Source organism: Canis aureus, chromosome 5 (genome assembly GCF_053574225.1).
Source record: "Canis aureus isolate CA01 chromosome 5, VMU_Caureus_v.1.0, whole genome shotgun sequence".
Lineage (NCBI taxonomy): Eukaryota > Metazoa > Chordata > Mammalia > Carnivora > Canidae > Canis > Canis aureus.
In genome coordinates this window covers 73,537,670-73,558,803 of record NC_135615.1, presented here as the reverse complement: position 1 = coordinate 73,558,803, position 21,134 = coordinate 73,537,670, and the positions used below count along the sequence as shown (strand labels likewise).

The 21,134-nt window shown below is 57.1% G+C and overlaps 1 protein-coding gene across 4 annotated transcripts in view; it reads right to left on the bottom strand.

Moving 5' to 3' along the window:
• Positions 1-20,925, bottom strand: part of AHDC1 (AT-hook DNA binding motif containing 1) — a 36,838-nt gene extending 15,913 nt beyond the window's left edge. Inside the window, exons 1-3 of one of the 4 annotated variants that reach the window (XM_077898916.1) lie at positions 20,576-20,925; positions 4,819-4,997; positions 4,410-4,471 (exon numbers count right to left, since the gene is read on the bottom strand). The gene's annotated coding sequence lies outside the window, so the exon portion shown is untranslated. Of the gene's footprint in view, positions 1-4,409; positions 4,472-4,818; positions 4,998-5,494; positions 6,910-9,749; positions 9,902-13,814; positions 14,025-20,575 lie in introns of those variants that run through there. The other 3 variants (XM_077898918.1, XM_077898915.1, XM_077898917.1) reach the window with 3 other exon arrangements.
• Between the last annotated feature and the right edge of the window lie 209 nt (positions 20,926-21,134).

The following is a 21,134-nucleotide window of genomic DNA, read 5'->3' as shown; positions in this document are numbered from 1 at the left end:
GAGGTTTGACAGTCATACTAGGGAGTCAACAACAATAAAAGCTCACACTTGGGGGGGTAACTTCTCCATTGCCAAATGTTGGGCTATTAATGAGCACTTTATGTGGGTTATCTCATCTAAGCCCCGTGTAGACCTGAGATCAGTATGATTATTATCCCCACTTTTACAGATGAGGAAACCAGCCACCGGAAGGGGGTGAGCACCACAAAGATAAGGACTTCTGTCTGTCCACTTCTGTGTCTATCTCCTAATGCCCTGATCAGCATGTGGCCCACAAGCATGCTTCAAAAAATATTTACTATTTCTTATGAATGAATGAACTAGGTGCACAGAGCCATTAGCCCTGCCTTTTCCCATGTGTTCCCTCTTATTCATCTTCAGACCCAAAGGTGGGACCCCCAGAAGGGTGTGGAGAGAGGATGAGAGACAATCGTGAGGAAAGGGATGTTCTCTGACCTCTCTCCCATCTTTATCAGAGAGCCCTCTCTGATCTCTCCCCCTACTGCACCTATGGCCATAATCTGGCCCCTGCCTTGCACTGAGTCCTCTCTATTTCCCCTTCACCCATTACTGGTTGCACCAAGTCACCAAGCCAGTCATTAAGACTGGCTTTTCGGAGCGTCTCCCCCACAGAGTGTGGGCCCTTCATGGGTAGGCACTGCATCTGTCTTGTTTATCACTGTATCCCCTGACCCCAGGGCCTGGGCTTTGGATGCTACATAAATATTTACTAACTCCCTGAGCTGGTCAGGGCACAACTGGGATTTAAATCCAGGCATGTCTGACTCCCAAGGGAGCCTGGGGACTCAGTGCCCTGACCGCTGGGAGGGTCCTAAAGATGGACCCCGATCAGTCCTTACTGTTCAGCTCTGACCTGATTCCCAGGGTTCACCGCCCACCCCCCCAGACGTGTAGACTCCCACCAGATGCCATACTGCCCAGGGCTGTCACCCCACAGGAGGATCACGGAGCCGACTGAGGGACAGGATGGTGTGGGAAGGAACACTCTTCCACTCCCCTGTGGTGGGCAGCAGTTTGCAATCTACAAAGCACTTCCACACATATGACCCACCGAATCTTCCCAGAAACCCAGGAGGCCTGGTTTATTATCCCTGTGCTCTAGAAGAAAATAGGCTCGGAGCGGTGGTTGTGGGATTTGCCTGAAGTCACATAGCTGCTAAGTGGCAGGATTCCTAATTCTGCCCTAAGCCCAAAGCCTTCTTCCCCTCCCAGCTCTAGCAACTTTCCTTCAGCCACTCCTGAAAGTGCTGCTCCTAGAGCTGAGGTCTAATTTAAGGCTGGGAGGGACCTTCAAATCGCCAAGCCATTTGGCTTCCAAACCCTGGGCCTGGGGGAGCTGTGCAACATTCCAGATACCCAGGCCCTCGTCCAGGGGAGTCTGACTCACAGATCTGAAGGGACATCTGGGAATCTGTATTTTTAATCAGCTTCCCCATGGGTACACTCTTCTAGTGCCACCTTGCACTCTTCCCATTTCACAGACAAGGAAACTGAGATCCAAAGAGGGAAAGGGCCTTGCCCAAGGTCACAAGATGTTGCTTATCCAGACAGAACATCCCTGTCCTCTGTCTCTCTTCTCTTGCAGTTCCCAGGCCTCAGCTGCTCCTCACTTGTCCTGCCCCCCTCCATCACTCAGGGTCCTGCTCTCTCCCAGGACTAGCTGTGGACTGTGGACTGGCTCCTCCCAGGCCAGGCTCTCTCACCCGTTGGTCTTGCAAGAAGGGCTGTGGGTGACTTCACAAAGGAGGGAAGGGGCTCAGGCTGTGGCATCTCCAAGCCCCATTTTCAACAGTACCGCTGACCCGTGGCTCCTGAGAGTCTTTGAGATGCCTCCCTTCCTGAGGGTGGGGCTCCTCAAGCCTCCCTGCCCTGGAGACCTCCCACTTGGGGCCGGAGGGTGTGATCTTGGCAGAAGAGAGAAGCTCCTCTCCAGTGGTTGCTTCTGTTCCACCCACCCGTGAAGACCTTTGGGCATGTCCTCCGGCCAGCCCTCCTGACTCTGTCCATGGCTCTCTCTCACAGCCTCCAGGATCTGAGGGAAGCAGCTGGCTCCCCTCCCCACCACACCCAGGCCGCCATTTTCTTGGACCCCTCCCAAGGGCACCACCTATCCCATGTCTGTGAACAAAGTCAGAAGGGTCCTTGTGTCTGACAGTCTGCTTCTGGGTCAGTGTGTCTGAGCCTGCCTGTGGGGACACCAACCGGCTGGGAGGGGGCTGGGGGCCCCAACCTGCAGAGCACGGTGCCGGGAAGCGCCAGCCCACATCCTTGCGTCCCCCGCCCCACCCTCCCCCGCTGCGGCTGTGACCACCCCACCCCTTCCCCAGCCGCCTCCCCCTCCCCCACCCGCAGCCTCCCCAGGGGAGCCAGGCTGCCAGCCCCAGCTCTCACTTCCGGCCTCATGACCCTCTCTCCAGCCGGCACACTCCTCCCCCCACACCATTTCCCTCCCAGCCAGGATTGCAGGCCCAGGGATGTCCTCAAAGGGAAAACACTGTATCAAAAGGGACTACTATAGCCTCCAAGAGCCCCTCCCTATCACCTCCCTTCGGGGCTCCCCCGGGATCTGCCCCCCTGGGGATCTGCAGCACCCCTCTCAATCTCCTTCAGCCCCCTCCCGCCCACCCACTCATGCCCAAAGATTTTCTGCCAACCTGACTCCAGCCCAAAATCCTACCAAAGAGGACAATGATGAAAATAATAACAGCTGCTGTCACTTATTTTGGCATTAGCGGCACAGAGAGGCACAGAGAGGTTAAGTTATGCCCCTGAGGACAAACAGCCAGGACGAGGAAGAGCTGGAGTCTGAATTTAGGTGTGTTGAGCTCCAACAAGGCAAACTTCTTCACTGTCCGGAGAGTCAGCACCCTCCCCTGCAGCCTCCTCCAACAGTCCCGATCCTCATCACCAGTTCTAATTTTTGACTTCTAATCTACCCCCTCCCAGCTTCTTCATCCCCTCCCACCTCAGTCATCTAAACGCACTACCCTCCCTCGCCACTAGGTGTCCCCTTAGAGCCACCGATGCCCCCAAGGGGAAGCAAGTCCCGCCTGGCCTCCTGGAGTCATCAGGCCCCCCCCTCTACCGTATAGCACACCCCACCCCACCCTACCCCTAGCTACACAGAGCTCCTTTGTGCAGCCCTCGCCCACCCCCTTCCTGCCCAGAGCAGGGCACCTGGCAAGCAGGTCTTCCCTGGACCCGCCCCCTGCCAGCCCCCTGCCCTGGGTGCCAGGTGTTGCGTGCACCACCGCCAGCTCTGGCTGAACCTGAGGGTCACCCTGCCGGGCGGCCCTCCCTTCCTCCCTCCGAGGTCACCCAGGGACTGTGCTTCCCGCCCTGCTCCACCCCCATCCCCTCCTGCTCTTGGCCCTTCCAGACTCCTGTCCTAGTCTTTCCTTCTGTCTCCCGGAGGGCTCCCCTCCTCCAGCCCCACCAGGCCCTCCCCACAGCCTCTCACCCCCGCCCACCTCCTTCCCCTGAGAGCTCCTGGGTCCGCCCCCCCCTCCCCGCCCAGGTCTGAAGAACTCCTCCTCCTGGAAAGTTGCTGCTGGAAAGGAAGTGACTTCAGCGATTTGGCCACAAGGCTGGGCACTGCTGAGCCGGGCTCAGCTGAAGGCCTGCCCAGCCCACCTCCAAAGCACAAATGGAGCCACATGCACACACCACCCACAAGTGTGCACCCAGAACCCAGAACCCTGAACACAAGCTTCCCCAGTGACATGCGGAAAGATCCTGTGTGCACATTCCACACCATCCCAGTGTGCCCACATATCACCCCAGCATGTTCAGATTCTTGTTTATACACCTCTCCACCATATACCAGCGCCATGCACACATACACCACACTCCAGCATTGCTACACCCACCCAGTCCACACTCCAAATCCTGCACACTCCCCACTCCCGTGTAGTACCTACACAGCCCTCAATGCCCCCAGCCCAGTCCACTTATATAACTCCTGTATACAGAACGCTGTGTACCTAGGGACAGAGCCCTACACACACCTGCTTGCACACAAGATGCCCCGTGCATTTACAGTTGGGTACACATAACCCTGCATCCTCCCATAACCACACCTCCCACCCTTACCATCCCAGGAGGCCCCACCCCTAGACCTCAGGCCCCAGGAATGCTCTTTTGGAAGTTGGGTGGAGTCCCCAGGCAGGCTGGGCTCTAGGGAGCTTCCTGGAGCCCAGAGGCTTCATGTGTCAGCTCAGGGAGTTGCCTCCGCAGGGCAGGGCAGCCCCACCTGGCCTCGGTGGCTCTAGAGCCTGGGTGGGCTAATCCGGGCCAGGAGCAGGGAGGCAGGTCCTGTCCCCACCCTACCTCATCTTATGAGGGTGACTTAGTACACCTGAACTACACAGGTCCTCTTGGCACCTCACCTTGGCCTCCCAGCTCTCTGCTTCCACAGACTCCAGTAGGCAGGGGTCCTGGGGGAGGTCAGCTGCAAACATCAGGCATTCTGGTTTCCATCTCTGCCCTGAGTTCTGGTCATTGTCATAACCCCTTTCTCTTCCCAGTTCTCTCAGGTCAACAAGGTGCCAGGAACAGTACCCAGACTAGGAGGCAGGACTCTGGGGTAGGACTTGCTGTATATCCATGAGCCTCAGTTCCCCTTTCTGGATAATGGGGAGTTTTGAGTAAGTTGGGTTAATACATTTTGATTCTATAAAGGGCCTCTTTTTGGCCTAAGCTGGGAGAAGGGATTCTTGCTAAGACTGGGAAGGAAGTCCCCCAGATCCCCACTTTTTGGGGCCCAGGCACAGACCTGGCTTCCCTGTACACTGTTACCTGAGCAGGCTGTGTAGACAAGGTCCGGCTCAGCAGGAAAGGCCTGTCTTCACCAGTGATTCCAGGGTGGTCTCTGCGGCAGCCTGAGAGCTGCCCCGAAAACGGGGCCCTCTGCTCGCACTTAGCTGGGCAGGCTCTGGGGTCCAGGCCAATGGGCAGACAGGTAGGCAAGCTCCCATCTGTGGAAGCAAACACAACAAACACCCCATGCATAAGCATGGACACAGGATAAGCCAGATAAAGGGACCAGGAGGCTAGCCTGGACAGGGTCCACTCTTGGATACAATGAGATCACTTACAACCTCATTTCACTGGAGAACTATGAGCCCATCTGTTGAAACTCCAGGTTCCTACTGGGGAGCAGTATCTTTATATATATGTAGGTACATACATGGATGAACATGAACACACATGCTATGGTGGAAAGAACTTGACCTTTGGGAGCCAGCTAGTCCTTGGCTCAACCCTCACTGTATGATCATGGGCAAGTCAGTTAACTTCTCTGGCTCTCAGTTTTCTCATCTATAAAATGGGGAGATCTTATAAATGGGGGAAGAACACTTTGGGGAAACTATACAAACTAACGGCTTATTTAGAATGCAGGTGTGAGAACTGCTGTTCAAGGACATGGTAAATGCAGATTTTCAAGCAGGATGTGTATGCAGCTGGCGTTTACCTTCTCCATCAGCAACTGGTTATGTCTCTTGTTTTCTTGAATATCCATGGCCCTTCTCACCACCCTCCTGCTTCCTGCCTATTTGTCTGCCTTACTGAGGTCTGTGCTGGAGCCCAGAGGGGGTCTGGGAACTAGGCCTCATGGACTGCTTACAGGTTCTGGTTGCCTGGGAATTTGTATGTGTGGCAGAGATCATGCCTGTATAAATGCACCTTTGTGAATGTTCAGCTGTCTGGGTAAATACACCTGTATGTGGGCTCCTGGGTCTATTTAGCCTTCTGTACATTTCTAAATGTGTCTGTGGATGTACATGTGTGTTGAAGAGTGTACGTGCACGGGATCCTATGTTGGCTCAGTTATGGTCTATGTGGTTAGCCATGTGTGTGTGCCTGTGTGGGGAGGGCTAACATGTACCTGGGTTCAGTGTCTTCAGTTACACGTGTGGGTGTGTTTCCTGGGTCTATTCAGCTTTGTGTCCAGCTGAGCCTGTGTTTGCACGCCTGTGAGGACATGTACATGTGCGTCTGCCTATGTGGGAGCACCCTGACTCCAGCTGTGGTTGGGGTAGGAGTGTTGCCTGTGTGTGTGTGTGTGTGTGCACATGCTCTGCCTGGCTCTCTGCATCTCGCTGTGTCAGGAGCTGAACCGGCTTCTGCCTGTCTCCGAGCTCTCTGGATGCATGGGTTGGGGGGGGATGGGGGGGGTGTGCGGCTGATCCTCTGCTGTCCCTGCAGGTTTCCAATCTTGAGGCCTGTGACTGCGGGCACTGGTGTCACTGTGGATCAACATTACCTCGCTCCTACCTCTGCCTTTTTCTGGGTTTTCAGGGTCATGGCTGACAGTGTGACTGGTCACGGTGTTCCCATGGGTCTGTTTTGCTGTGGGTCACTATGTGCTCGTGCGTGTGTCCACGCATATGTGTGTTGTATAACCTTATCATTGTGTGCCTGCGTGTCAGTGGGTCCTTGTGCCAGATCACTATGTCTGGGCCCAAAAGAGCTATATGTCAGTGTCAACATGTGTGAGAGGGTCTGGGTGCCATGGTGTGCCTGTCAGCACAAGTGCCTCAGTGTTTGTGCGGTACCTTTGTGTAACTCTTCAGTATGTGTGTGCATGTGTACTGCACGCAAGAGACCCTTTGTGAGACAGTGTGTGTCTGTGTCACTGTGTTTGTGTGCCTGCTTCCCTCCTCCCTCCCTATCTCCTGTGCTTGCTCTCTCTCTCTCTCTCTCTCTCTCTCTCTCTCTGTAGGAGCCAGACAACTCCCCAAGCCTGGATTAGGGACAATTTATCCACAGGCAGAGAAGAATTCCAACCTGCCAGAGCCTCCCTCCTCTGATCCATCCCCCTTTCCCCGTGGTTGGGTGGGCACAGAAATGCAGCCCGGCAGCTCCCAAGCCCTGAGGGAGCCCCCACCTCTGCAGTTCCCCAGAGGCCCAGGAGGGCGGAAAAGATGGAAATCTGGGTGGCCCCAGAGCCCTCCAGTGGGGGTGGACTAGCTGCCCCCCATCCAGGCCCCCACAGCTCAGCACATCTTGGCCCTGCTCTCCTACATATGGTGGTGGTGGCTGGGGGGGGTGGGGAGTCTGCATGGGGTCTGCCGGGCCCTGTGGGCTGGAGGGACCTCAGGAGCAAAGCTGCTCCCAGCCCCTCCACAACCTGATACTCCCCAACTGATAAACGCCAGCTCCCCGCCACCCCCTAAAATGGGAATAACTGGGGAACTTGCAACCGTGCCCACAGAGGCTGGGGGCGATGCTGGGAGTGGGGGCAGTGCGGTGGGGGGGGAATGCAGCAGAGGGGGGCACGAGGGGGGCTGAGCTGGGACTAGGGCTCCCTTCACGGTGCTCCAGGCGCAAGGCAGTATCACATGTTTCCCATTAGCTGCTCTGGCCTCCTTGTTCAGGGGGTGTTGGCTGGGGGAGATTTGTTCTGGTTGCAGACACCAGCCGAGACCACACAAGAGAGAGAGAGAGAGAGAGCGAGGGAGAGAGAGAGAGAAAGACAGAGAGGGAGAGGTTGAACCCCAGAGGGAAAGCAAAAGACACGCAGAGAGGAAGATGCACAGAGACACACAGAGGGAGAGAAAGGGAGATAGAGCCACGAGAGCCTCGGGAGCCAGAGACAGACACACAAGAACACAAAGCAGAGAGGCAGAGGCTGGCGATGGGGAGGGGCGCACAGGGAGGTGGAGGCGCAGGTGGAGATGCTGGCCAGAGGCTCGGAGTGCGAGTGTGGCCAGGAGGGGCCGGAGGGCCACAGGGTGAGGGGCGGCTGAGGGCACGGCGATGGCCACGCGGCGTGTGGGCAGGGGCAGGGGCAGGGGCCGCTGCGAGGCGGCCGGGCGGGGGCGGCCGGCTTCGGAGCCTCCCGCCTCCTGACCCTCGAGCCTCGGCGAGATAACAGGCCGAATAGTGCTGACTTGCGGTTCAGAAATCCAATATCCTCCGCGGCGCACTAATCGACTACCTGAGCTCCCGGCCCGCGCCGAGCTGCCCCGATTAATCCTGCGGCTCCACAGCCTTAATTAGTTTAACAGTTTCAGGGGCTGAAGAGGCAGGGACTGGGGTCCCCCCATGCTTGCTGGGCCGCAGACCCCCATGCCAGCCATCTGGTGCCCCACCTCCAGCCACACCTGCTCCTGCCACATCGCCTGAAAAACACGGGGTCCTTCCTACTGGGAAACGGTCCCAAGGGTTAGCACCTAGGTCCAGAAGGAAGGTCACAGGGGGCTCAGACCATTCCCTCCCCCCAACCCACCACAATCGTCCTTGTGCTCAGGGCTCCGAATGCTTCCTTTGGCCAGCTCTTGGGGGCCCTGTGGTCCGCATCTGTACAGGGAGGCCCTGCCAATAGTGGGCCCCATACATACCACTGGGCAACATGTTGTCTCTTTAGGGTGAGAGACAAGCTCCCAAGTTACTGACAACCTCCCAACAGCATGAGATAATCACACATGTCACTCCCCACAACAGCATGAGATGGGTGCGTGGTGACATCTCACACATCCCCAACAGTCAGAGACAGGCGTATGGGTTGGTGAAGACCCTCCTAACAGGAGGAGCTAAGTACATAACCTATCACTCCCCCAGTGAGATGGGCACATCCAATACCCCCAGACAACAAGAGACAGGGACACAGGTGACAACCAACACACAGCCAGGAACTCCCACACCCACCAATGGGATGTGAAATGCAGAGAACCTGTCTCTCTCTCTCTCTGACACACACCTCACCTTCCAGGTGTGAGGAAGGTACAGACCCCCCCAACCTCACGAGTCAGGGACACAGCCTCACCCCTTCCCCAGGAGTCCTCCCTTCAGACGACCAGATGGGTACACGACATATCACCCCTCTCACTGCTTCAGACAGGTGACAACCCACCCCCACTGCTCCCCCATCACTGTCGCCAGGCTGGGTGGTGCCGTCCTCTGCCTGCAGAGGCGTCACAGCTCACAGGGCATGAATGTCACCCCAGCACTGCCAGAGCCGGGCACAGCCGCATGTTGCCCCAGTGACAAACACCACTGGCCCCAGGAGGAGGTGGAGACGCACAGGGCTCTGGGCGTGACCTTGGTCCCTGGACACCAGGAGGGGAGGCGCCTGTGGCCTCCCTCCTGGGTAACTCAGCTGCCTGGTGCTGGGGGAGACAGAGTGCTGGAAAGGAAGCTGCCCGGGCACACAGACAACCTAGAAATGCCATCTCCCCAGGCTGCCACCCCTGCCCCATTTCTAACTGAATGTTATCTAGGGAAGGGGCAGAATGAGCCGGGGAGGGAGGGCTGTTGTTGAGGCCCGAGGAGCTGTTCCTCTAAGACTTCTCAGAGATGGGTGGTGGAGAGGTAGATTGGGGGCTGCTGCTATCATGCCCTTAGGCCCCAGGACCAAGAGGGCGTGTGATGACAGCTTCAGACCTGCACTACTGCACTGCTGCCGGGGAGCCCCAGGTCCTTAGGAAGGCCCCCTCTCCAAATTCAGGCCACAGAGCCTGACAAGGAGGCCAAAGTCCAGGGGCATGACTCACCCAGGGAACAGGCCCAGCCTGCTGGCCAGAGAGTGAGGGAGGCCAGGAGCCAAGAGGCCTGGGTTCAAGTCTGAGCTCCTCCCAGGCCAAGCTGAGTGACCTTGGAGCAGCAGCTCAGTCTCTATGGCTTATGGGGAGGAGGAAGGGGCAGTGGTGAGGAAAGTGCCAGAGAGAAGCTGAGGCTGGAGACCAGCAAGCAGAGCACTGCGGGCCATGGGAAGGACAACCCACCAATCCAGACGATCCCTGGCTCCACTGCTTCCTCACAAGGGATCTCAGCTTTCTGTACCTCAGTTTCCTCAGCTGTAAAGTAGGGATGATGTCAGCCTCACAAGACAATGTGACATGAAGTGGGCAGGTGCTCCAAAAATGGGAGCTTCTTACTGAGGAGGGAAAATAGAGAGGGTGAGAGACTTGTCCAAGCCACAGGGCAACTTAGTATCAGCTGAACTTGGCCTCTAGCTAACTCCTGGTTTCCCACCTAGGGTTGTTTCTCTAAGACTGCCTGGAGATCCACAATGAGCTGGGGGCAGGGATTACGGAGTGGATGTTGGGGTGTTGGTTACAGAGCTGCCCTGCTCTCCAGTGAAGACCAAAGGAAAGGAGTCTGTCATACATCCCGACCTTCACCGGGAACCTCACCTGGCTTGTCTTCAAACACTGGACCAAAGGGCCAACTCTAAGGGAGGGAGGCAGCCCGCAACCCAGCCCACCCATGACCGGTGCCTGTATCTGCTGCTTGGAATATTGGGGGTACCCGGGAGGTCAGTGCCCAGAGGCCGCTCATCGTGCTAGAGTCCAGAGAGGGACAGGCCCAGCCTGAGGTCACACAGCATGACAGCAGCAGAGCTCAGAGCCCTGGCCAGGGACAGTCTCAGAGCAGAGTCCCTCTAGCCCCTGGGGATGGCTGGAGCTGGGGAGCCCTGGGGGACTGAGCGAAACGTGGCGACAGATGGCCTGCCGAGGCAGCGGCGATCTGGGCGGCTGGCAGGCATGCTCGCTCCCGCGCAGGGAAGCGGCTAATTTTAGCTGAGGCCTCGATGCCAGCTTTGTTCCCCCCACCCACCCACCGAGGGGGCCCAGCATGCCTTGCGTGCAACCCGCCTCCCCCAAGCACCCCTACTCCCCCGCCTGGCCCCTTGGTGAGTAGTGCCCAGACCCCAGGGTCCTAGAACTGTCTGCCTGACCAGGTCTCATCACACCCGAAAGCGAGGGCTAGGCCCTAGAGACCTGGCACCCCCATGCCAGGGCCTGTTTCCCATGACTCCAAGTTCATTCCTTGAAGAGGGGTGGCAGAGGGGGGCCGGAGGCCACCACCCTGACTGGGAGGGAGGGCCTTACAGCCAGGGCTGGTCATCCTGGGGGAGGGGCATTGCCCTCCACTCCATACTTAAGGGGACTCGACCTGTATTCTATCCCTGCCCTGAGACAGATTCTTCTGTGCTGGAGTCGCCCCGGTGTTGGTGAGCAAGGGGGCAGCAGTCACTCTACCCCTTCCTTGTTCCGCATAACTTTAATACCGTTCCAGGAGTTCAAAGTACTATAAAGAAGTCAGAAGTAGAACATGGGTAGTAGTACCTTGTGCCACTGGGGGAAACTGAGGCATAGTGGGAGACAGGCATCACTGTAGCAGGGGAGGAGACCAATCCCAGGAATCTGTGAGAACCAACTACACACGTTCTTCTTTTAAGTCCTTACAGTTAGGGGGCTCTTGGGTCCCTGGAACTACCCTCTGCCCTGACCTGGGGTGGTCGAAGGTAGACTAGATGGATGGGAACCTGTGCTCTAAAATTCTGGAAACGGAGGGTTGGCACTCTTGGCTTCTGACACTCCATTTCCTGTAGGAAATGACCTTAGAACCTCCCCTGCCCATCTCCGATTCAACTACAGATGTCCAATGGGGTGCCAGCACATCTGGCCCCTATTTGAAAGGGGGCTCCTTCGAGGTGACTCTGGAGGGCCCCCAACCCTGTACCAAACCCGGGACCCTGAGGAAATCATCAAATGGAAAACAGAGGAAGACAAGTTGAAAAAAAATCTATGTATTTGGTGGAAACAGTCAGAAGAGGAAGAAAGGTAGGGCAAGGGCAAGGCAACCGATTCAGGAAGACAGAGCTCAAGGAAGAGTGTGGGGGCAAGAGACATGGGGCAGAATGAGGCTGAAAGAGAAGGAGATGGGGAGGGAGGGGACGAGAGAGAGAGAGGGAGGGAGAGAGGGAGAGAGGATAGGATGCTGGAGGAAGGAACACAGCAAAAGAGACTCAGAAGAGAGGGACAGGAGGAAGAAAAAGACAAAGACACAGAGAGACAGGCAGGATGAGGCAGAGACAAAGACAGAGAGAGAGAGAGAGAGCAAGATCCACACAGAGGGGAAGAGATGGAGAAGGAGCCTGCCACTGACAGGGCAAGGCACAGAGAACTAAGGACACAGGGAGCTGGAGACAGACAGGGTCTGACACACCCAGAGACCAACAGAGACAGTCGAAGAGGGTGAGACACACTCAGAGAACGGGGTGGGAAGAAGGGGAAGACATTAAGTGATAGAGTGTGTGGGAGGGGGTGGGGGGGACAGCCCCAAGTGAGGAGGGAGGGGGCATGAGGAGGGGGGAGATGTCGTCGCCAGAGCTGGTGGGGGGGACAGAGGACAGAAATGGAATGTGGGTCTGGGCATGAGGCTCACAGATGCATCGGCTCCGGTTTCAGCTGGGGCAGTTGGCTGCTGAGGGGGCTGGGGGGGGGGAAGGAGCAGAGCCGGTGAGGGAGGGGGGCCTGTTGCCATGGCTGCGGGCACTGCAGGGGCACAGTCGGCTGGCACTTGGAGTTCTGGGCATGGTAGGGGGCTGACTGAGGGGAAAAGCGCGGGGGGGGGGGGGGGGAGAGGGAGGGGGGATGAAGAAGCTTCTTCGCCCCTGCCCTTGGGGCTCTACCAGGAAGAAAGTTTCCAGAGACAGGATGGGAGATGTTGGGGCCCAAGAGGGCTCTGGGCCTCTCTCCACCCCGTGGCGGGTGTGGGGGGGGGGCGGCGGGCACTACTCCACAGGTCGCCTATGGGTATCCCAGGTTCCCACCCGGGGCTCAGGCTAGCCCCTAGGGACCCTCCGGCTCCAGCCCCTCCAGTCTAGCTGAAGATCCTGCATGCTGCTGCTGCTGTTTTTGCTTGCAGGGAAGCAGCAAGATTGTGAATTCAGGATCTGTAATCCTAACGCAGAGCCCAGGCCTACCGGGCTCCAGTTGCCAAGGCGACGGAGGGTCAGAGGGCAGCGCGGGGCGCCCGCTCCTCCAAGTCAGAATCCCAATTGTTAAAGCCCAAGAATAAACAGCTGAAGCGGCCGTGGGGGGGCTGGGAGGGGGGCTGAGGTCTGCATCGGCTCAGTGTGGTGTTGTCAAGCGAGATGTCACTAATTGTCTGAAGGAACGGGCTGAGGCAGCTCTTAACTGCTTCTGTGCCACCGGAGACACCTTGGCTGCCTGGCCCCATCCCCCGGGCCTCCCAGCATTCCACTGGGCCAGCTCGGTGCTGGGAGTGCTGGCCCAGCATAATCTCTGCCTCTCTTGCACTGAACCCCCACATACTTTGGCTCCCAACACTCCTCTTTGCCCAACTTGGAACCTCCCACCTGCAAGCTAAATCCTTATGTCCTCAGAACCAGTACCCCCAGTTACTGGGCCCACAGTACAGCCCAGAACTGCCTGTTTGGCCTGCAAAAGCCCTTGCAGTTCCCCCAGCATCTCCACCTCTGCCTCTCAGCAGTCAGAGATTCTGGAATGTAGGTGTACAGGTTGCAAAGGAGGACAGACGTTGGGCTCTTGTCATCTTTGGGGGCTAGCAAAGGCCCTCCTAGAGAAAGGCCCATAGTATTTTTCTGTGCAACCTCTGACTCTGTCACACACCAGAACCAAAAACCTGACTCAGGGCCAGGAGACCCCATTTCTAGTTTTGGTGGTTCTACCTACTTGCTGTGGGACTTCTGGGTATTCCCCCTCTGTGGCCTGCCTCATCTATCATCCATCCTCTACATTCAGTAGCGCCTATTCTGAGCTAGGCTGTGTCTGGAACCCCTGCCCAGAGGAACTCCCAAGAAAACAATCTGAGATCCATCAGGTAAGGTATTTCATGAAAAACCGGAGCAGTTTGTACACGGTATACTGTCCAGTGGACTGCAGCCAGTTAGTAGTAGCAGTACTGGTATCCCATTATCACTGAGGGTCACTAAAAGGGTGTAGGTGATCAGAAAAAAAGATTGGGGAGGGGCCAGAGAGGCCAGTTCTGGAAGGCTGTCCTGCAGAAAGTGGTACCTGGTAAGATTTGGACAGGTGAGCAAGGAGGTAGAGTGCTCCAGAGAGGAGGTCTTGTGAGGTCCTTCAAGGGGAGCTGAGCTCTAAGATCTCAGGGTCGCATCGCATGTTCAGCCCCTCCCAGAGCAGGAAGAAGGCCTTCTGTGGTCTCCCTGCCCCGCAAACCGGCCGGCCTCCTCCTCCACCCACTGCGCCTCGGGATAGCAGATTGGTGCCTGGAGGGGAGGGAGGGGCGCTCGTGGGCAGGGCTCCCGGAGATTGGTAGCACCTGGAATGATGTCACGAGGGGCGGGGTCATGGCTTCGGGCACTCCCCTTGCCCCAGGTCCCAGACCCCTGCCCCACGCCCGAAGTACGGTCTCCAGGAGGGGGCGCTCAGGCCACCTGGCCGCCCCCTATCAGGTGGCGGGCGGGGCTGGGGCGCTGTCCGTGGGCGGGGAGCTGGGCGCGGAAACAGGGGATCCCCCAGAGAGGGCCCAGCCCAGCTTCGGGCTGGATGCTTACAAAAGGCGACTTGTTCTTTCTTGGGATGCCTGCGCCTTCTCAAACATACCTACAGCCACACTCCGGGGACAGCTACACCCACACATTGCTGCACAAAGCCTGCCAGGGTGGGGCGTGGGGGGGGGGGTGTCGCCAGCCCAAGAGGGCAGCTTTAAGAAAGGGTGCCCCAACCACCCTTTGCCACAGGCTCAACACCATTCATCTCACCCCCATCCAACCCTGAGTGACCTGGATACTCGCACAGCCTCACAGGCAGCTCTGGGGACACTGATCCAGTCACATTTCTCCTAATTACCCTCTCCCTCAGACCATCTGTAGCTCAGCAACTCTTTCCTGCTCTAGAGTCAGACCTCGAGCTTCTTAGGGTCACCATTGCCGTGTGAGACCTTAGCACAAAATGAAACCCATTAAGGTTCCTTTTTGCTGAGCACTTATTCTCTGCCAATCCTTATAATTACCCTTTGTGGGGAATGGTATTAGTCTCATTTTGCGGGTGGGGAAACTGAAGTTTATGTTAACTAGCCCGCCTAAGGCAGAAGCAATGATTTGAACCCAAGTCAAACCTGACTTCAGAGCCCCTGCCAATCATCACACCACCTTAAACTCTAACACCCCGCCACACACATACACACACACACACACACACAGCCAGCAAAACCACCTCAGAGTCAAGGTGTAATTCACTACCCCAAACACACATCAATGTCACAGTCTAGGAGTCTAGGACCAGGCTGCTTCTCTCACTCTTCAGTGTCTGTGTGCTGAGGGGGGTAAAGAGTCTCGTCCTCCTAAGCTTTGCATCACTAAGGCTGGCCCGCAGTCATAAATGGGGCGAGAGTGAGAGCAGGGCCAGAGCAGGCCACCTCTAACCTTTCCAGCAGGCTCACCTCCACCTCCCCTGACCCCAGGATGACAAAGCACTGTCAGACTGGCTGGGGCACCAGGCCTGCAGCTCTCCCTGACCCCTTGGGCCAAGATCCTCCCTTAGCCCCCAACCCCTGCTGAGAACAAGTCGAAACAAACTCCTTCCTGGGGATGTCAAAGCACCTTTCCTGGGGGAGGCGGCTCTGTGATCCCCTGAGCCTGGCTGAGGAGAAGGATCAGGTTACTCTTTCCCCAGCTGTGCTTGGACTCCTTGGGGCTGACCTTTCACCTCATCCAGGCCAGGACCCAAAGGGGGCCCAGAGTACAGCCCTCACCTCCTGTTAACCCTCTGCATTCCTTCTCTTTTCATTGGGGCAGGGTGCTGCCAGGACCCACAGGGTCTTAGGAAGCCCAGCTGAGCATGCCAACCTTTCCCCACCCTTCCATCCTGGGGTCCGGTTTCCCAGACAGCTTTACAGAATGCTCGTCCCTACCCCCTGCCCAAGCTGCCCTGCCCTGCCAGGATCAGATACCTCCCTCAGCCTAAGCAGCTGAAAATGACCTGGGCTATTTTCGCTCTGGGATCGCGTTGCAAACTCCCCCTTGAGCTGGCAGCTTCCCACATCCCTCCACACCATTGCCCCTCACTCCTCACCCCTAACCTAGAGCCACTGACTTCCAGGACAGGAGGACTTTTAAAGACCACAGGCTTAAGCCCCTCAGATGGGGACACTGAGGCCACGGGAGTCAGGCACTGGGCTGGGCAGAGAACCAGGCTTCCTGGGGCTCCGCCCAGGTCTCTATCTACTGTCTAGCACAGCCTGCTCTGTACCCTAGATCTCAGAGCCTCTGACCCAGCCAAAAACCCAGCCGACCTCCTCCAAGCACCAGAAAGTCACCCAGAAGTCTCTGTGCCGCCCTGCATGTCAGAAACCGCTTCTGCCACACTCTTCTCTTTGTTTAGAACTGGGACCAGGTCTGTACCTGTATCACAGCTATGTGGATCACGGGAATGTTTTGGCAGGTGCAAACCGGGAAGACTGACAGGGAGACTGAGGCCTACAGGAATGGGAGGGAGATCCAGGCTTCCTGGGGTATATATTGCACAATGCTTCCATGCTCCGCTTCTTGGTACCCCACTTTTCCCTTCCTACCAACCTGGCCCCCTCCATGCTCCTGCCCCTCCACCTCAAGCCCCAGTCCTCCTGGGCAGGAATGTTGACTGGTCAGGTCTGAGCTGACCACGCGAGTGGCTATAAGGCGACAGACCCCCCCCACCATCCTCTCATCCCCCCAGCCTGGGGGAGCTCACATACCAAGGCAAAGTGGGGGTGTGTGTGCGAAACTGCTTTAACCCTTTGCATTCGGGCTTTCAGGATGAAAAGGAGAGGTAACTTTACTTCCAATGGCCCCTCCCATTTGAGTGCTGTGGGGAGGAGGGGGGTGCCAGCAAAACGGACTTCACTGAGGAGATGGAGTGAGGGCATTTGCCCTGCTAGGCTCTGTTAAGAAAAATTATGCTTTGCCACCCCAACTGTTTAATCTCATCTCCCATGACATTTGGAAAAACAGTCAGGGGCTGGTACTGAGGAGGGAGAGAAGGAAAGAACAAATCATGAACCCCAACCTCAGGAGCCCCTAGTCTGATGGGAGAAATATAACCCTGCCCTGGGGAGTCTGATGGGGGAGACTAGGCACAGAGGTTGGGACAAAGAGCTGTGAGCAGAGAAGAGCATGTTGCTGCGCAGGAGTGGGAGGAAGCCAGGGCAGGAGCAGAACAAGCCAGGTGGGGTCAGATCAGGCAGGCTTCCCGGAGGCCCCTCGGCCCACACCCCTCCCCCCAGGCTCTGGAATCTCGGGGGTCAGGGCTGAGGGACAGCCCCGCCCCCTGCTCCCCTCGGGCTCAGGAATTCCACCAGCCAAGGGGGGGGGCAGCTGCTTCGGCCTCAGTCCAAGTTGGCTCCCACTGGACCGGGAACTGCAGCTCCTCCTCAGGCCCCCACCCCCACCCAAGCCCCTAGGCTGGCCCCCAGCCCCCTCCCCTCCCCCCTCCCTGGCTGGCACTGTGAGTGCCAGGCGCTGGCAGAAAACAAACCCGCCGGGGTGGGTTTGCAGGGAGCGGGGTAACCTTGACACAGTTGCGGCAGTCGCTAATGGCAGACACACACTCCGCCTGTTCTGGGGGGACTGTTGCCGTTGCTAGGAAACCAGCAGCCGCGTGAATGGAAATGGGTCAGTAAACCTGGGGAGAGATAGTGTGACACTCGAACCACTGCAGCTGCTCCAGCCCACACCGAAATCCCTCCTCTTCAATATTTATCACTCCCGCCTGGGCCCTCAGCTCCTGCCAGACCCTGCACCAGCCTGGCCCTCGGGGCCCCCCCAAGGCTCGACAAGGGAGGGAGGAGAGAAGAGATTGGGGGGGTTGCTTATCCGCTCCTTGGGGGGGCCCCCCAGGCGGGATGGAACTGGTTCTGGAGGAGATTGAACAGGAAACAGAGTCTAATCCTGTGGCGGGGAAGGGGTTAAAAGGTCAATTCACGCCTGTTCCTGACTTAGGCACCGTGGTAAAATTACTGCAAGTGTGAGCAGGCTAGCAACTGCCTGCTTGCCTACCTGCGGAGGCACTGATTAAGACAGGAGACCTCCCTCCCCGAAGAGATGGAGGGGGAAGAGGCACCCAAAACATGGCCAGGATTTGCTCACAGCTTGAAAACACCTTCCTTTACAGCCAGGCAATCTCCCTAATGTAGCCTAAGCTTTCTAACAGCCAGAACTGATGCCTCTAGTACAATCTGATAAGCACCCCAAATGGACATGAGCTGCCTATTGCTGGACGATAAATACCATCCTGTACACACATACCCCTCAAACAGCCAGACACTCACTGTTCAGGAAACCTTGACAACACCCCTACACGGATACCCCTACAATAGAACATGACAACTGGCAATTCAGAACAGTGCAGTTCAGCTCAACACCTATAAACAAGCCGGCAGATCTAGGCACAGGCGAAACTACTGTGTCAGATTGTGCTGAATTTTCCTGGTAAGGCTGGAGCCCTCCCCGAACTGCCTGCCCTGACCCCCAAGCCTGGCTCTCGGCTTCATCTATGTTTCCTTCTCTACTGTCACCAGCTCTTGTCTTGCACACACCCCAATATGCTACCCCTGCAATGGCTCTTCGGGACACACCATCCCACAAGCTAGCTGCCTGGAACACCGCATCCCCCACTCCCTGGAGGCTGGACTGGTCACTGACACACACATTCCCTTCCCCTAGAAGCCGGCGGTCTCACAGCTCTGATGGATGCAAGCTCTTGTTTTTAGGCCCTGGGAATCGGTGATGCCATTCACTTGGGTGATATGTCCCTTCTGCCCACCACAATCTCGGCCAGCGTCCCTGAATCTGTGTCTGGGGAAGGGAGGCACTCCAGTCTTCTGGAGGTGGGGATACCTCCACAGGAATCTCCCATCTGACTTGGTTCTGTGTGCTCCTATCTCCTAGGATACATCAGTCAACACAGCCTGTCAGAGCTGGAAGGTGCCTCAGGGAGTCACTGATCCAAGCCTCCTCTGCTTATGCAGGAGGAAACCAAGGCCCAGAGAGGGGAAGCAGCTTCCCTAAGTCACACAGCCCAACTGTGGCTTCCAGCCCCTTTCTCTTCCACAGTCCCTCACTGAGAGCTCTCTACGGATTGGAGGTAGAGGCAGCCCAGGAGGGTTTACTGGAAGCAGAGGGAGGTGGGGCTGGATTTGATGGGAAAAGGAGTCTACAGTCCTAGAGGGGAGTTCATGAGAACTGCCCAACAGTGCATTCAGAGACACAGGCACCTGGCAACCCTGGAATCTGGGCCACATAAATGTCCTCAAATCTGGACCATGCCAAAATGATCCAGTGGATACTCATCTCCCACACCCTACCCCGCCTCATCCCTGGAACCAAAGGTAAAGGAAGACTGAGCTATTCTCCATACCTGGTAGATACTTGGGAATCTCTGCCTTTTATTATTTAAATAAATCTCTGCCAGGAAGCCTCTGGGATGCTCATGAAAGAGGTGTTCTGCTATGTAGCTTTTAAGTCAACTCTATTTTGCAGAAAAGTAAATTGAGGCTCACAGAGGCGAGGTAGTTTGCTTAAGTTCACACAGACAACAAATGGAGCCTTGAGTTCCTTCCAGTACATAAGGAAGGCCAATCCAACAGGAAACAGGGAGAACTGGGGGGGGGGGGGTGCATGGAGGGGAGGGAAGGGTGGGAGTTGACACAGGCCCAGGCCCAGGCCCAGGCCCAGGCCCAACATCCTGGGCTGAGGAGGGAGCCAACAGGGATCTGAATTTGAATCTGGGTATCTGGGTTCCACCTCCACCCACTCTAGCAGAGGTGGAGTGAAAGGTCAGCATAGAGATGGGAGGGAGAGGAAAGCAGAATTCCACTAGCCTCTCAGCCTGCCTAGGCCTTACCCTAGGGAGCCAGGCCAGGGGCTGCTCCAGCTTCCCCCAGCCCAGAGCTCTCTGTCAGGCCCTATCCCACCCCTTAGGAACAGCAGAACGAGTACTGTGAGGAGACAAGGTCCCCTCTGGTGGTCTCAGTTTCTCCACCTGTACTGAGAGCTAACGTAGCAGGAAGGACTTCTGAGGACCCTTCCAGCTTTAACGAAGTTTGGTGACCAGTCCTAGTCTTCAGTTCCCAGCACCAATTTAGATGTCTCTCCCCTAGTCTGGAGCTAGTTGAGAACAATGTTAACTGTGTCCTCAGCGAATAAGTGAACACTTAATAAATAAAACCAACATCTTTCCATCCTCCTGGGCCTTACTGCGAGTCACTACTTACCTTGGGAAGCCAAATTTCACAGGGTTGCTAGAGGGGAGGGGTATTCAAATACTTGAAGAGCTCTGAATGAGACTGTATGCTACACAGGTGCCCTTTATTTCCTGTCCTTACTATGTGCTGACACTATGGTAATTGCTTTCAACATTGTGCAGCTTTAAGCTCCACAAGGCCATGGCCGACCTACTATTATCTAGTTTTTGAGATGAGCAAAGGGACTAAGGAGTGAAGGGACTAGCTCAAGGTCACACTGCCAGTGAGTGGCAGAGGAGGGATTCGAACTGTGCCTACCTCCACTGCTTTTGTTTAACACAGTGAGGGTGTGCTGGGCTGGGGCAGGAAATGGAAGTCGAACAGGGACCCTTGGCAGAGGGAGAGGCAGTCCACCCCAGGCGAGGGAGGCGCCTGAGTTGCCAAACGGTTCAACAGTGTGCGGAGGCCAAATGGTATTGGAACTAGCAAAGTGTGGGAAAGCATCCCTTCCCCTCCCCCACAAAGGGCAAGGTAGACCTCTTTCCCTCCCCATCCCCACGCTGCCCAGAGTGAGCCCTGAGAGGTCACTTACCTACTCCCCCGGATCTCGGGGCTCCTGTAAAGGGAACCCCCTCCCTCCCGGGAGCCCTTTTCTGGACTTCAGGACCTGCAAGGTGCAGGAGCCGCCCCCAAAGAAAGCTGCCGCCAACGTCCAGAAAACTGTCCAGGATTTTTCAGGCACGTCCGCGCCTCCCCCCCACCGGCTCCGCGGTTGCGGGGGGTGAGGGTAGTTGGGGAGGGGGTTGTTGGGAGAGGACGGCCTCGCCTCCCTCCTAGGAGCCCTGGGGCGCCTCTTGCTCGAGCAGGAGGCTGTGGTCCGTAAGCCCGGCCGTTCTCGGGCCCGAACGGTCCGCCTCCGAGTTTTCCCGCCGCCGCCGCCGCCGCCGCCGCCTCTCAGGCTACCTGGCAGGCCCGCGCTGCCCCCTGATCCCTGCCACCCCCCCCTTCCCAGATGAGGCCGCGGAGCTTCTGACTCCTGGAGGAGGTGACGGGCCGAGAGGGAAACCAGGCGGCTGGGGGAGGGGCGTTGCCTGCACCTGGCCCCTCTCCGCCGCCCAGGCCGGGAGGGGCGGGACTGGACCCCCGCCAGA